We start from the raw sequence: 18135 nt of genomic DNA, 5'->3' as shown, positions 1-18135 counted from the left end.
ATTATTATTATTATTATTATTATTATTATTATTATTGTTATTATTATTATTATTATTATTATTATTATTATTATTATTATTATTATTATTATTATTATTATTATTATTTTAACTTATGTTTTGCGGGAATTCTTGGAATCTTGCAAGAGTAGTGAGATTGCTACCTGCATCCCACATACAATGTTTTTTTTCTTTAAGTAGCTAATATTCCATCTCAATCACAGATTAATTTTTTTTTTAAACTAAACAGTTTGAAACTTCGAATACTGTAGAATTTCTCACGTACAACACGGTTTACTCTGAACATTTTTGACCAAATTTCGTATTTTAGAAGTTATATCGTGTTAAAGTTGTCGTATTTGGGTAATTTCAACCAATCAACGACGTGTATTCGGTTGAAGAAAGCTACTGCTGTTTGCGATAGTAATTGAAGAGGAACAACTTCCGGGTCATATCTACTAAATGTCACCACGAGTCTGCAGCTAGCTTTTTTGTTGTTGCCGTTTATGTAGTTTCAAAATGCCTTCTCTTACAACTGCGTAATGTATTGTTATTGCCATGATTTCATTTTACTAAGAGTAAGGAATGCACGGTGATGACTAGAAAGGAAGAAAGGAGAAAGATGGCGTCGTCTTCACACACCATACGAATAGAACAGAATGGTGACATTTAGTAGAGATGACCCAGAAGTTGTTCTTCTTTAATAACTACCGCAAACAGCAGTAGCTTTCTTCAACCGAATACACGTCGTTGGTTGGTTGAAATTACCCAAATACGACAACTTTAACACGAAATAACTCCTAAAATACGAAATTTGGTCAAGAACGTTCTGAGTAAACCATGTTGTACGTGAGAAATTCTACCAGTATTCGAAGCTTCAAACTTTAGTCGTAAAAAATTAATCAAAAAGTCTGTGATTGAGATGGAATAGATCCGCTAATACTTACCACATAATTTTGGCAGTGTTAAAGAGGCAAACCTTTTGCAACAGCCCTACCGGACACTATTCCTATTGTCTTTATGTTCCTCTCAAAATCTTTTGATAATCAGCCTTTCTCATCTTGCTATCTCGTATTTAAGAGGACTATATACATCTACTTTCTCGCTAGAACCGATGGTATGTCGGACAAACTGCTTAGTGACATTTCGTCCGTCTTTACGAGGTTAACTTTGCTTTCATCCTTTCAGGGTCGATAAAATAAGTACCAGTTGAGCAATGGGATCGATGCGATCGGCGGGCAGTCTCCAGCGGAATTCCCGGACCTGTGCCAAAATTTGGAACTATTATTATTATTATTATTATTATTTAATGATCTGTTAGGTCTCCATGACTACAGGGAAAAAGTGGTAAATTATCCTAAATGTTCCCTCGAATACTCGGAACAGAATGTTCTCTGCTAAAGGCTTCGAATGAGCAGGCGAAATGGTTAAACGGGGTAACACCGTTAACCCCTTCATCATCCAAGAACAAAAACTATTCCACCCACGTGCTTCTCTTCACAATGTTTGTAGAAAATATTGGTTGACTCAAAGGTATATCAGATTATCGCGCAGTGCGATCACATCCATAAACTCGTAATTGTGATACCAGCTGGTTAACCACTCAGCTATGCTTAGCACACCTTCATGTTATGTGTAAAATATTCTACTATTTTTCTCACTATACTGCTGTCATAATTTTGTCGAGAACGATATCCAAAAGACCGCGCAATTTATAAAGACCTACTGTCGATTGAAAGGCAAAGTCAAGCAGGATTTGGACTCAAAACTAAAGCGATATAACTAAACATTGATTCAAAGCCTGACACAGCTGCATCGCTTGTAGTGTAAGAAGCATCCAGTCGAATGGTTCTTGACTTGTACTCTATTTCATCGGCCGTGGAAGCTGAAACACAAAGTCCACCTCAGTGAGATTTGGACATAATTAAATAGCACGAAGTATTCAATACAACATTCCACCCTTTATTCGACACTATGTTGCCTTTTAGAAGATTGGAAATCTTGATAAGACACGCAGTTAAAGTAAACCATTGGCAATACATCTAAAGAAAAGTGTAATGTAATATTATGTTTCTATGATTTCCAAATTGTGAGGTTCTATGATGCTAGCAATAATTAGAAATTGTAGCCTGTGCCGATATATATTCAATAACCAAATCTCTCATAAAACCTCTCAACAATAGTAATTGTCAAAAAGATATTTTTACATAGATGCAAGGTCACCGGTTTAGAAGAAAACGTGGAACTGAGATTAAAGAACGTTCATTCTTTGCTCATGGACATTAAAAACTAGAAGTATTTGAAGAATCTTCTATAACTGTTTTTCGAAACAAAGAATCGTGATTTGTAGGCTCACGTGTGTGAGAGTTTTGCAGAGGAAGACAAGAGACCCCTTGGACATATAGTAATTGTTTCAGTCATAGATTCAAACATTGAACAAGATTTGCTGATGACAGACATTTTAGTTAAGATATGATGGGCAGTGCCAATGGCACTTTCCACGTTCCATACCAGATTGTGACGTCGATGTAACTAATGTTCAGATTAAATGTTGAGAGTTGATATCAGTGGGGAAACGTAGTCAGGGATAAAGTTCTAGACAGTTACAACTGTTTGGGATGAACTGTTTAAGAAGCATGTGAGCAGTCGAGATGACAAGAGGAAACGGGATGTTTCGGCTGTAAGTATACTGGTAGTAGTTTAGAGGAGCTGTAGAAAAGACGGCAGTGAAACAGCATGCTGGTGAGCTCGTTATTGTATTGGTAAAGCGGGGAAGGTCTACTTAGATCAACTACTTTGGATATGATCTTGGAGATTTGAAAATAAAGAAGCTGTTCCGACCTAAGACTACAAACAACACTAGCGTATGGTCACGCTAGTGTTTTGTTCAAATAAGCAAATGTGCGTGAATTGCTTTATAGATATAACGTTATTATACAAAATATATATTGTTGTTGGTATAAAGAAAATATAAAGAGAGCCTAAAAACTTTAGAAACTTCAAGAAAACATAAAATAATTGTTTTTTTAACTGTTGAACTCGAAGTAGATAAAGCTATTAATAATTGCGTGTAAAAATCGAGCCTTTGGATGCAGCTGGTTGAAAAGGTCATGTTTCGGCAAGGGTCCATGATTCAATGCGAACATAGTTAATTATAAGCAATATAATTTAGTACTGCAAACAATAACTTTACTATAAATTTGATAAGTACAAAACCTCATTTTTATAAGAAAGACAAAAATATAGGTCATTAACTTGCATTGCTAACTCCAAATATTGCTATGAACTTGGAGTTGGTAACGAGAAGAAAATCAAGTGTTTACTTGTTTACTTTCAATATGCAATATACTAGCAATACTCAGAGATATCTCGGCGATCCAATTGGTTATAAGAAATGGCTGCAATCTGTGTGAAAATAAAGCATTGATATGAAAACTCTGCTTATCTGCAGATTTACGATTTAAAATAATAGTTTTAATCTTAAGATGTGTATATATTGAAGAAAATTTTAGTGTTTTATGTTTTTTTTTTCTGGTGGCCTAAATATGAGCAGAAACCGGTGGGAAGAATATGACGTTAATTATCATCAATTCAACTCTATGGAGCAAAATCATTCTATGTCTCCAGCAGAACTGAACACTCAAGATAAGCTTAATGCTTGTTATTTTAATCCTACAATGTTTCTATTTAAGGTCAACATTCTTTCCTGTAACAATTTTCTTTTCTCATTTATTATTTTCCATCATTTCTGATAACTTTTGTTATTTCTTGGTTCTGTTTCTTTTGTACCTCAATATTCCTATGGTTAAAGCGATGCTACCAAAGAGAGTAACTAAAAGTTAAAACTTGTTACTTGATTTTACTTTAGCAAAGTGTAGCATATAAAAATTATGTCTGACGCAAAATTAAGATTGAATCAGTTTTACGGCCACCATAATTTTTTGCAACATTGTATTGGTATTTCTGTTAAGCGTGTCTCTCAGTAGTTATTAAAAAGAGGGGAAACAATCCAACGCTGCCCTTCAAAGTGAGAGAATCGAAGTTGTGTCGACAAAAAAGAAAAACTAAAAACTATTTTCTTCATTTATACCGACATGAAGCGATATCTCTAATACACTAGCTAATTCTATTGATACAATATCGTGTAGCTTTTCCTCCAGCCAATCAAATTTCATAGACAGTGCGTGTGTAGAACTACATTATACAGTGAGTTCTATTTTGAAGATGGCATGGCATCATTTAAGGTCGATTTGTCTATTATCTCTAGTAGGTTAATGCTTGCTCAAATCCTTTTCAATAACGAACTTCATAATCATTGTTATTCCATGCTAAAGTAATTCAATTTAGAGAAGTTTATCTTCATAAACTGTTGAGGCAAATTTGCGGAACCATGACCTAATTAGCTAGAGCGGATTCCGCAGAATCAATCAGCCAAAATTAAGACACGGTTTTAATTCTCGGCCGTCACCATTTTGCTTACTCCGCGTCACAAGAAACCTGTAAAAGGCATGAACATCACAACTTCTTGGTTTTAATCGATTTAATCACGTCAGCCATTGATTCATGGGCTGGTTATAGATAGTCAGGCAGAAACATAACCATCATTCACCGGACAATTGATATTAAATTATTTTACTCATAACGGGCATGAAGAAATAGTTTATTAATCAACACTGAAAATTTAATTGATAATTAATGTGAGAACACCTTTAGCTACTTACAGCTCTATTCAAATATTAGTTTCTTTTGACAAGACACAAATCCTCAATGGTGAATCTGGTTCATTGTTTTGAGATCTACAAAAGACCAAAAGTGAATTTCAAATTCTGATGTTTTGGGAAGTTCTATTTATACAAGAATTCCATTTCATGTTTTTTTATGGGGGGAGGGATGTTTGTTTACTTGTTATTTTTAGGACTCGAATGAAATAGACCCTAATTTCACCATCAAGCACGTATCTATATGTTTGTTCGAGTTGTAATAACAAACGCACGTTGTTTGATTTTTCTCATAGGAAATATTTCCATGGTTGTTTAATCGAGAGACGGAGAGACTTCACAACACATTACTTCTTCGACTCTGAAGAATCCCAGTCCATGGTATTTTCAGAGAACAAATCCACAGGATCGAGATTGCTTAGAGAAAACAAAATGACACCTGATACATTCGGTGTGAAGTTGTTTCAGTAGTGTTGCAAATAGAATAAAAAAAGCATTGTTTTTCATACGTGAAGCTTAAAACAATTTATGACAAGGAACCGACTAATTATTAGACGCCACGCGTTACCACAGTACCTCTGAACGACTGCAAGAAAGAAAATATACTTCAAAAACTATTTTGCTTTATTTCACAATGACTGTCTGCTTGTCCGTTATAGACTGGTTCTGTAGATCATATTTGTGCATAATACGTAAATGTAATTTCTCAGTGACTACTTCTAGTAAATATCGTTTCTTGACCAGATGTCCATCACCGAAGTAAAATGAGCACGATAAATTGATGAATGTCAAACAATCTTGTGTTTCATATACTTTGTTCTTTGTAACTAATCTTTTCATTTCTACAGTTTCCTATCTTTTTTTAATTCCACATTATCCTGGGGAAATGGTTATGACAAAATTGAAAGTAGGTTCAAGCGGACAATCAGTAATGCAGATGAACGAAATACTCGCCAATTTTACAGAGCTGTCAATGTTCCCTGCAATAGACACTCTCACCAAACTCTCCAACTCATCAAGCCGTAGACTAAGTATTAGGGATTCCTTTGTTTGTAATATGAAAACAATCAACTATTAATGACAAGGTTAGAATCATTGCTCTCTCCCTCACTGTATTTTTTAAGTTAATCCATCGACTTACAAACGCTATGTACTTTAGCTATCATTCTAGCAGAAATTTTAGTTTCGTTTATCTCATACAATAAAATGAAAAAATAAAACGAGATAATGTATCATATTGTTATTCAATAATAATTTTCAGAAAGAAAAACAGAAAAGGCTATATTGAACCTAAAAGTCGAAATCAAGAACAAAGTAAACTGTTTTACCAGTTACTTTAATTGAATAACTAACAGAAGTCGATATGTAGGTCTTATTCTCTATTTATTACACAAGGACATGCTAACTTGGAGCGACACAAGACATAACTATATCAATATTATTGCTTCGTAAATAAATATTTCTACGGCATTGTCATGTCGACTAACACCGAGATTAATCCCAGTATTGTCAATTCTTAGAGAATTGTCAATTCAGAAATAGCTTACCATCAAACGTCTCTCAATCCAGTATAAATCATTTTCTTATCCTTTGCTGTTACTTTAGTACCAGCGTGCCACTATTTGCAGCTACATATTAAACGTGAGATTTCTTTAAAGTAAAAACCTTCCTGAAGGATAGAATTTAGGTTTTTTTTTTACCTCTTACACTACGAAAATGCAGTCCTAAACGAATCTCTTCCCCACAGTTTCACCAAACATACTATATTTCTAAAAGTATGCAATGTCCATAATATAACACGTGAATACAGACACCCCCAACCCCACCCCCCACACACACCATATACATATATGTACAGATAGAACTACAAATTCACAAACGCCTTTGCATGAAAACAAGCATTTTGATTAATAATGTCAGTACTACCAAGTAGTTTAAAGACATCGATAAGTGAATAATCAAAAATCGGTTTTCGTACGTTAGCAGCGATCGATCGATTCTAAAAATTTGCATTTACTGCTTTTGCAATATTGGAACTAGTGAGGACAAATGATTATAGAAGCGAAATGTGTACGTTGTGTAAGACAGATTCCTCTCAAGTCGCAACTACGGCCGTCATTTTCAATACGTGTCATCATCTACTTGGATTATGTTGTGTTTTTTTTTCTCAATTTTCTTAACCGCTCTAAAGTTACAGTGGCAATATTCTCACATTCTCTAATAACGGGACCTGAAATATTGGGTATTATTTCTTTTCGCGGCACACTAGCAGTCAAATTCCTCTTAATTCACACCTTACCGTATTGAAACAGTACGCATTAGTCAATGCAAGCCTAGATACACAATGCCTTAAAATTGTCAAGGCTTCAACACTTATGATCATAGGTTTGGTCAGGTGATACTCATTTGAGGCTAGACGACATAACACAAACACTACTGCTTCTATTTATAATACTAATAGTTTCTAATTGACGCACAAGACCAGCAATTTCAAGTGAAGATATTTGGTCGATCTAGCACCTATTTGGTTCTTTATTTTATCGACATCAGAAATTGACTTTTGCACGAATTGAAACTACAGCGTAAGGAGCCGGACAAAAACACTGCAAGGCATCGTTTTCCCCCATGTTCTAAAAGATTTAGCGAATTCGCCGTCCAAAATGACGGTTTCTAATTTAGATACAAGGCTAGCTATTTTAAGAAGAGTCGGGCTAGTCGATAGCATCGATTTCAGTATTTGATAAGAACTTTGAATTGACGTCGGCGTGATTTGAACTTAGAATGCAAAGATTCAGCAGAAATACAGCATTTCTTCAAAGGCTCTGGTGTTTCACTCAATCCGCCACCAAAATAATAACAACAACAACAACAACAACAATAATAATAATAATAATAATGTGATTATCTGATCAAGCTAGAGCAATAACAAAAAAATCGCTGGTTCACAGAAGTAGAGCTCGAAGCTATCAAAAGACGAGTGTTGGCAAACAGCAACGGAGAAAACGATGAAAATACAATTTTTACTGATAAAAGTAATCTCATAGCAGAAAACAGAGGTGAGAACTTATCATTATAATCATTATTATTATTGTTTCATCCCATGAGTGACCCTGATCGGTTGTATGCGTCATGAAGGGAGGATGAGAAAGGTTTGATCAGCTGTCAGGGTTGTGTTGAATTGGAAGAGAACAGTTTAGGGTGAAATGTAAAAACTGCCGTGGAACCATTGTTGATGCATGTGAAGAAATCCAGCATCATCGAAACTGATAACTGTGTTGAGAAAGAGAAATTCAAAGAGGGAAAAAAACATGAAAAGGAAAAAGAATTGTACGTTCAGTTTGCAAGAGATACGGCACAAGAACAAGCACTGAGGACAGACTATGTGAAGTGCAGAATTGATAAAAATAACTGAGAGCGACAAATGCAGAATGTGCAGTGAGAGGTGGGGAAACAGTGTGGGACATTGTTTGCGAATGCCAGAAATTAGTACAACGCAAATATTAAACGCGATATGACAATGTGGCAACCATGATCCATTAGGAGCTTTATGGAAATCATGTCCTAAAAAGATCAAGATCAAGGACGTGGTATGACCATATCTCAGAAGGAATTATTGAGGATGAGGATTGCAAAATCTTGTGGGATACAATGATTCATTATGACCATCAGATTATCATTGGAAACCTAACGTTGTTGTGGTGAACAGAAAAGAAAAAAAAAACATGCCTGGTAATTGACATAGCATGTCTTGGTGACAACAGGATTGAGTAAAATGAAGTGAACAGCTATGATTAACTTTTATATGTGCGCTCGTGAGTGCGTGTGTGTGCATTTGTGAGTAAGTGTGTGTGTGAGTGTGTGTGAGTGTGTGTGAATGTGTGTGTGCGTGTGCGTGAGTGTGTATGTGTCCACACTTAATCGCCTTTATAGCTATGCGTTTTGCTTCATGAATATGTGCACATTTATATATTTACGTATATGTTTATAGGTATGTACTCGTATATGTACCTGCTAGAAGCTATACTTATTAAAAGTTTTACGCATTTTTCTTATTTCATTAACGTGTTGCAATTGAAATTAATCAGTGGCGTTCGATCTTACTTTATGAAACCTAGCTTCTCACGATTAGTTATGAGACGGTTGCATAAGCAAGTACTCTAATTCACACGTGTATAACTTTATATTTATGTCTGAACGGTGGGAAATATATAAACTAAATCACAGTATACCACACTAAATCACATCATTCAATATCACACATCGCTTCACATATACGTGTAATAACAGGAATATTATTAAGTAAATAAACTTTGGTAACTGAGGACATACGTAGAACTGTTGTTAGTCTCATAGGTTTCACGTGCTTCCAACAATCACTAGCCTTTCTCAGAGTAACACAATATGTTGCTTTCAATCGCCATTCACCTCTGTCTTCTCCATTTTCTTCCGGTTATTCAATTTCTTCTACTTTTTTACTTCTACTGCTACTACTACTACTGCTGCTGTTGCAGCTGTTCTCTCTCCTTTCGTTTTGGTTCTTTCTTCACACCGTATGTTTTCTCCCTATCTTCCTCCCTTCCAGATTGTATTTCGCCAAAGAATCTCAAGATTTATGTCAGTAGTGTCAAGCTGAGCTCCAGCACTGTAGTGAAAGTGGTGCACTTATCTTCTGAAACAGCGGTATTAAAATAGACCATATAATATACATAATGAAATGTGTGTATGTATGTTGCGTTTGTGTGTGTGTGTGTGTGTGTGCGTGTGTGTGTTTGTGTGTGTGTGTGTGAGTACGTGCGTGTGTGTGCGTGTGTTTGTGTAATTGTGAGTGCGCGCGCTCGTGTTTGTGCGCGTGCGTGCATGTGCGTATGTGTGTCTGGGCGCGTTTTTCTGATTCATCTGTCTATCAATCATAAGTGATTGACAAGTCTCAAAGAAACTTTCTTTAAAGAAATGGCTTTACAGCTCCCCACTGCCGTCATCACAGACACACGACAATAGAGAATGGAGATGACAATATCGCAGCAAATCAAGAAAAAAGGAAGAATAAGATGAAGATATATAATATACGTGCCTAAGTATATGTATGGCTGTGTGTTTACTGCAGAGAAAGGAAGTATGAATTATTGGTAAAAGGAAAGTGTGTGAGATAAAGATGCAGAGAGAGCAAAAGAGAGAAAGAGAGAGGGAGAAAGAAAAAGAGAAAGAGAGAGGAGGAATAAAATGAATGGGAGAAAGAAAAAATATAGAAATACTAAAAGAAAATAAGCAAAGAAGAATGTATAACAGAGGTGGGGAATAATCAAAGAGATGGAAAAATGAGGAAAACAAGAACCCCATATTGTGTCTGTTACAATATCATCTTCTGTTCATTCATAGACTATCAGATGTTTGCTCTTTATCTACAGGGATGTATCTATTGTTCTGGCATGGCTTTTCTCTTGAGATTTGACTTTAATTCATCTCTTTACATGATTTCCTACTGTTAAAACAGTTCATTCCACTTGACTTGCCTAATATTAATTGGTACCCAGCCGTTAACAATGTTCGACAACTGTTTGCCTTTGTTTACTTTCATTTTCTTAGTTCCTTGGTTCGTGCGTTGTTTTGATTCAGGGGTCAGCAGTAAGGTCATGCTGCAACACTGACATGTCCAGTCATATCTCTTGCTCTTTCACTTTTGTTGTTATCGTAACTCAGTCAAAAAAAAAAAAAAAACAGAACTTGGCTTCGTCATTGACTCTAATAATGAACCATAACTACAAGTTTCTTGATGGTACCCAATAAAGCGTTCTGAATTGTCTCCTTTCCTTGAGCAAACATTAATGCTAGATAAATTCTAATATTGTTGTCAGAAACCACATTTACTACTATCTTTGTTAATGCTGACGTCGAAAACCTATGAAATGACCAAGTCTTTAGTATACTGCTTTCAGAGAAATATCGCTTATACTTTAGGGGAAAGAATCAATCTCAGTAAGAATTCCTTTCAAACATTCGAAATAAAGAACTGAGACTCTTTAATTTCTGTCCGTGTATTTGTCAGCATAAGGCGGAGGGATTATAGTAGCATAGAGTCAGAAGAGCCAGCAACAAATAAAATGTTTTTCAGCAGTTATGTTAATTTAACTTCTGTGATTAAAGATAATTTAAGTTTGGAGTTCAAGTTTTCTTCTAGTACAATTGTGTGAACTTGAATCGAGGTAAGAAAACACTTTACCTTAGAACAAAACACTAAACGAGACTGTCAACATGGTTTCCTTACTCACGTACAGAAGTTTCAATTCACCCTTATTATGTAATTAATATTATCTTTCTTTGACATACAGTAATCCCTCGACTATCCAAAACCCCTGCGATAAGTGAAAATCTGCGAAGTAGAAACAGTACTGTACAGTAGATTAAATTTTTATTTTATAATTTGTATATATCTATTTTATCAAAAATGCAAAACAACACCACGGAGGAATCGACGTAAGCTTAAATAATAAACCGTGATAGGTGAACTGTGATAGGTGAACAGCGATAGGTGAACAGTGATAGGTGAACTGCGATAGGTGAACAATGATAGGTGAACTGCGATAGGTGAACCGCGATATGACGAGGGATTGCTGTAAATTGATTTGCTAACATATATTCCAGCCTCAGTCAAACATACAACAGTATTTGATTTCAAATATAACTGTAGACTTGATACCGTATCATCTAATTTCTATTCTGCACTTAATTACCACGTATTTGTCTTCATCACAAACAAGAGAAAATAGTTTCGCCAATATGAACGACCAAACCAGCGTTTCTTCTTAGTTTGACATCGAAGCTTTGACAAACGGTCAGTGGATGACAAAAGTGGTAGAGCACTAAACAAAGCCTTTTGATATTTATATGCCCACCTTTAGATTTTGAGTTCAAATCCTGTCATAGTTTGATAAAATAAGTACTTTGATGGATTTATTCATCAAAAATTACAATCTTCTGCGGTGATCCTTAAACTGCCACCTACCAACCTCTCCCCAACAAATATTGCTGGAACTTTTGACGACCCTCCTCTTCTTTATTAATGAGATAACAAAAATTGATTTTTCTCTCATTGAGTACTTCTTTATTCATCAAGCTTAGAGCGTTGGAAACCTCCTTTATTTATCCGCTCCCTTTTCATTTCTCATAGGGCACTCTGTAAGAAGCACTGATCTAATGCTGACATGAGAAATTATTACTAATTTTAAATATGTTAATTAGTCTTTTTATGTGAAATAATTAGATCTGCTATGCAAACCATTTAGTTCTGTAATGAGAAATATTTAATGCTGGTGTTGCGATGCTGCTTGCATGTGTGGTGATAGGGGTGGTGGTAGGGGTGGTGAAAAGGAATTAATTTCAAACAGATAAGAGATCAGAATAGGTTCATTTGTGTGAGATCAGAGTGTATGATTGCCTATGGAAAAGAGGAAGAACATTGAGAATGAATGATTCACGATAGTATTTGAAAATCTCTGCACTGGTGTAGAATGAATAATATTTTAAATTCACGAGTGTAACTAAACATCTAACTTTCTACTTCTAGAGATGTAATACTACTACTACTACTACTACTACTACTACTACTACTACTACTACTACTACTACTAATAATAATAATAATAATAATAATAATAATAATAATAATAATAATAAAAATAATTATAATAATAATAATAATAATAATAATAATAATAATAATAATCTGTGATCATGGGCAAAGAGGATTTATGAAACAACAAAAATATAAAAGAAAATTGGTCCCTAATGTAAATTAGATCAGGATACCGAAATATTTCTCTCCTATATTTCTCTCAGATACGTTGTCGCAGAAAAAACAAGCGTGTGATAATATAAACAACATGCGGTGATGCGACTTGCCTTTACATGAATTGAAGCAATATGCGAGAATGCAATGTCGCTACTGAAAAAACACTGTAAGTACAAATAATAATCGTATATGCAAATACACATAAATGTAATGTTTATATAATTCACACATGCACCCGTACACCTCGTACATAAACAAGACAACGTAGAGCACACAGTGTTTAAACAAATTAAAAGAGGCACATGATAATAACAATAAATATCAAATGTAACATGTCTCATTTTAAATGGAGAAAAAACAGATATGCTCGGAAATAAAACTTCGAAAACAAATAAAGGGTAATTTCTGTCTATGGGCTTGAGGCACTTAAGATACGAAAACAAAAATAGCATACAAGAGACGATGACCGGCAGAAAAGTTACCTCTGAACAAGAAGACCCCTCTAATAATGTCACTGTCCAAGCGGAATACAAAACCAAATGAGAACAGTGGGCAGATGACGACAGTAGTTGGAGCAAAGATAGCATCTCAAGACGGTTCCAATACCAGTGATTGTGGGGGCACTTGAAATGACCAGCCAAGGAACTAAAAACTAATTGAGAATGATCCATGGATTACCATTCATGAAGGGAGCGCAAAAGATAGTATTAAGTGTTAACTGCAAACGCAAACAGATTGTATATGAAAAGAAAGAATGATGGCAGAGGACTAATTAGTATAGACCATTGTATAAGGAGAACGATTGCCGAGTATTTGATAAACAGTGACGAAGATCTGCTTCAATATACCGGGATGTATATTATTATCAATATTTTTAAATGCTATAGGTAGAACGATAGTGATAATGATAATCACTGTGGTTATAGAGGCGACACAATGCAAGCACGTTATATATATATATGTGTATGTAATTCTTCGAAACGCCGGGGTTTTAATGGTGGCAGCTGATGAAGGAGATGTTTCTATGTGGCATGCTCGTTTGTTGCACCTTGTTTACCATTTTGTCCATGTTCTTTTGCCACGTCATGTACCCAGTATTGTATCTATATGTACATGTGGATGAAGGTATATACATACATGTACATATATATGCATATACTCATATATTGTTTGTATATGTGTATGTACATATATGTGCACGCGTATATACAAATAAAGAGAAGAAGAGATAGATGGGATCTCAATAACAACTCTCGTGGCAACCCCACGAACGACTCTTGAAATCATGATACAACACAACAATGAAAGAATTAACAGCGAGAATGAAGGTATAGCCGATCATGGTGAAGGTTTCCCGCCCGGCACGTCTGAAACCGCCCGCATGAGGGGCAGTGATCTCGCCTCTGACGGTCGTTATGTCACAACAGATTATATACACGGTGTGCACAAAAGTAGACATAAGTGGACGAAGGAAGAAAACGATACACTTATTCAATGTCATGAAAGAGAAAAGCAGGAAAGAAGTCGTGGATGGAAAGGGACATGCGTCCAATGCCAGGAAATAAACTAATGAACCAAGTGAGAGTGGTTAAGAGGAAGGGTTACTTAGCTGGAGTAGAAATATCTCGGATTAGTGAGAGTCTGAGAGACCCTGCGGATGGGTCACAAAGGAGTTGAAAGCAGAGAGAAGAGTAGACAGGAGTACCAAGGAAATGGTGATGGGGTAATTAAGGATGAGGAACAGGAACGTTATACAGTGAACCCTGATACTGTAGTGGGTAGACATGCAGGGGAAATGAACCAACTAGATGATGAATTGCTTGAAATTCAAAGATGACTCACCAACTTGATGAATGCTCCAGAATAAAAAAGTCACCATGAATATGAGAAGGGTAGATAGGAGTATGATAGATAAAGTGAAACAAAAGATAAATACTGTCATACCATACTTCTAGACGGAGGACATAACACAAACAAGGAATCTTCGCCAAGCTATTGCATGACTTGCTAGGGAGAAATTACAAGTTAAGAAAACAAAAAAATGGTGGAGCAGAAGAACCATGGTGGAAACGACGCATTGGAAGGGACATAATGTGGGCAAGGCAAGATCTAGGAAAAATTGAGTAATGATTAAGAGGAAAGTGGAAAAATGGGAAAAAGACCGACCGAGGAAAATTAGAGAAGAAATATAAAATACCGAAAGAACAGGTTTAATGCAGTAATAGAGCAGTTAAAACAGAAGAAGCAGTTCGGGGAGAACAGATTGTTCAAAAATAACCCGATGCAATTCTTCCGAACGTTCGAAGGAGACAATGGGAAGGAGACAATGCAAATCAAGCCAAGGAGTTCTGGAGCGGATTATGGGGAAACAATGTAGTGCATAAAAAGGATGCAATGTGGATAGGAACTATCAAGACAGAATTAAAAAGAGCAAAGAAGCAAAGGAATATTGTCATGAGCACAGGTGATGTGAAAGAACAAGTAGGTAAAGTGCCTAACTGGAAAGCCCCCGGACCAGATGGGATTCATGGTTTCTAGCTGAAGAGATGCCACGCGGTGCATGAAAGACTAGCAGCATAATTGAATGAGTATGTCCAGAAGGTACAGTCCCCGCATGGATGGTGACGGGGAGGACAACACTTGTAATGAAAGGTAGAATAAAAGGGGAATATTGTGGGTAACTACCGTCACATAGCATGCCTAAACATAATCTGGAAGATACTCACTGGTATATGTACGGCAAAAACATGTACTTTCCTGGTACATGAAGAAATATTACCATGGAAACAAAAAGGATGTAGGAAGAGTTCTCGGAGTACCAAAGATCACCTGGTCATCGATAAAACAGTTTTAAGACATTGTAAAAACACCATACAAACATGTCTGTAGCTTGGATTGATTTTAAGAAAGCATATGATATGATGCCTCATTCTTGGATCGTTGAGTGCCTGCAGATGTTTGGTGTTGTTGACAACATCACAATTTTCTGATGCACGAAAGAGTGGAAAACCAAACTGTACTTAAGTAATGTATTCCTTGGAGAAGTTATTATTAAAGGCGGGATCTTCCAAGGTGACTCGTTTTCTCCGTTACTATTTGTAATTGTACGATACCATAACAATGATACTTAGGAAAGTTAAGATGAGTTACCGATGTGGGAAGAAAGGCCCATCATTGAACCATCTTCTGTTTATGGATGACCTGAAATTACTTTAGAAATCTGAAAAACAGATAGATTCCTTAACCAAAACAGTCTAGAAGTGTGGTAGGGACATCGGAATCGGAATTTAGGATTACCAAATGCTCAGTACTTAATATGAAAAGAGGGAAGACAGCATCTTGCAGAGGATTGCGGTTACCGTCAGGAGAGACCATGGGTGAACCCGACGGCAGTGGGTATAAATATTTAGGGATTTTGGAGCAAGATGACATTCTACACACAGAAATGAAAGCCAAAGTCAGCGAGACGTATCAAATAAGGGTAAAGATGGTGTTCAAATCCAACCTGAATGCCAAAAGTTTGATTACCGCAATGAATATCTGGGCAGTTGCGGTGGTCAGATATAGTGCGTTCATCCTCAAATGGACTAAGGAGGAAATATCAGCATTGGATGGAAGGACGAGAAAGTTGATGATGCTGCAGGGGTGCTACACCCTAAAGCAAACGTAAACAGACTGTATATGAAAAGAAAGAATGGTGACAGAGGACTAATTAGTATAGACCATTGTATAAGAAGTGAAAGGAGAATGCTTGCCTAGTATTTGATAAATAGTGATGAAGACCTGCTGCAATATACTGCGAAAGATATGGGTGTAAATGCAGATGAAATGATGGGCGAGGAAGAGTTTAACCAAAAAGCCAAGAAGAGAAAAGACCTTGAAATGAAAATGCATGAACTATTTGATAATACAACATCGTGGGCATGGACAGTTTGAGAATACAACATCGTGGGCATGGCTTGAGCGAGGTGATTTAAAGTGTACCATTGAAAACTTGATCATTTCTGCACAAGACGAGGCTCTCGCTACCAACTCAGTGAAGTATAACATCTATAAAACGTCTGACATCCAGAAATGCAAACTCTGTGGAAACTGTGGAAAATGTGACCCACTTGATAAGTGGATGTGAGAGTCTTGCACAAAAAGAATATAAGCGCCACCACAATAAAATATGTGTGTATCTTCATTGGCTCCTATGCCTTAAATACCAATATGAAGTAAGAGAACATGTGCCAAGTAAAGTTATGCAGGAGGATGGAAAAGTAACGATGCTCTGGGACTATGATTTTCAGACGGATCGTGCAATCGAACACCGTCAGCTGGATATTGTCATATTGAGTAAGAGAGACAAATACTGTCAGATGACTGGATGTAGCCATACCAAATGACATGAATGATGTGAGTAAAGAGGTTGAAAAAAACCACCAAGTACTCCGAATTGAAAGTGGAAATGGCAAGACTGTAAAAAATGCGAAAGGGTAACGTAAAAGTTATAGCAGTTATGATCGGAGCGTTGGGCTCAATCTCATTGAAATTTCAAAACTTCTTAAGGCAACTGGAAATCCTATGCAAGATTGATGTCTTGCAAACAGCAGCCTTATTGGGCACAGCGCACATCTTAAAGAAAGTATCATCTGTCTGAGGTCCTTGTTGTGACTTAACAAATGACTAAAGACTCCGGTGCATTTTTACCTACATTGTGTTACGAAGGAATAATAATAATAATAATAATAATAATAATAATAATAATAATAATAATAATAATAATAATAATAATAATAATAGGTGCCCGGATGCAGTACCAGACACTGGCTCTCATGGCTTCTTATCTTAACTGATTGGAAGTGTTATCATGTACATTGCCTTGTCTTGGTATAAAAAATGGGCTACAGCAAATATTCTGCTTAATACCACAGATTTGCTTGTCAGTTGTTTGACCTTAACCAGTTGAGCATGTCCCTTGGTGGCTGATGATATGTGCATCTCTGATCATGAGCAGAAGTAGTGGGGGAGCATCATTGAATAATTCGCCTTTGGAAACATGGGTGTTTTGCTCAACATCCTTAAACAAACCTTATTCAGGGACCTTTTGAGCGGGATGGGCTACTCGACTAGAAGAAGATTCTAACTGGGCCCCACCTACGAGGTCATGCGCTGTTTATCTTGATATGAGTTCACCATGTTGCGTACATATGGTTGTGATGCATGTGCCTGGTGTACCCTTATCAGACGGGTAGTCATAATGGGTATACTGGGCTTCGTATATTTTACCCTAGTGTCGCTTTGATGGCATGCACTGCTCTTCACTCAATAATAATAATAAAAGTAATAATAATAATAATAATAATAATAATAATAATAATAATAAAATTGCTGCCTTAGCTATTATGACTGAAAAATGGCATGGAAAACCTCTCAATGGCAAATACCCAAAGAGAGCGAATAATGCAGATATTGACAAAGCCCTTACCCACCAATGGTTAATGGCCTCTGGATTGAAATCAGAAACAGAGGGGTTTATCATAGCAGCCCAAGATCAATGCCTACCTACAAAGAACTACCAGGCCAACATATTAAAGAACGGCAGCTCCCCATTATGTCGTATATGCCAACAACAAAATGAGACCATCG

General features: G+C 36.3%; 1 long non-coding RNA gene across 1 annotated transcript in view; it reads left to right on the top strand.

Annotated features, from left to right (window-relative positions):
• LOC106878503 (uncharacterized) overlaps positions 1-18135 on the top strand; it is a 38332-nt gene that overhangs the window by 1992 nt on the left and 18205 nt on the right. Inside the window, exon 2 of the long non-coding RNA XR_001410506.2 lies at positions 12552-12670. This is a non-coding gene — a long non-coding RNA (uncharacterized LOC106878503). The remainder of the gene's footprint in view (positions 1-12551; positions 12671-18135) is intronic.

Source organism: Octopus bimaculoides, chromosome 8 (genome assembly GCF_001194135.2).
Source record: "Octopus bimaculoides isolate UCB-OBI-ISO-001 chromosome 8, ASM119413v2, whole genome shotgun sequence".
Lineage (NCBI taxonomy): Eukaryota > Metazoa > Mollusca > Cephalopoda > Octopoda > Octopodidae > Octopus > Octopus bimaculoides.
Note: the sequence above shows the minus strand (reverse complement) of the source record. Positions and strands in the feature narration are given on the sequence as shown.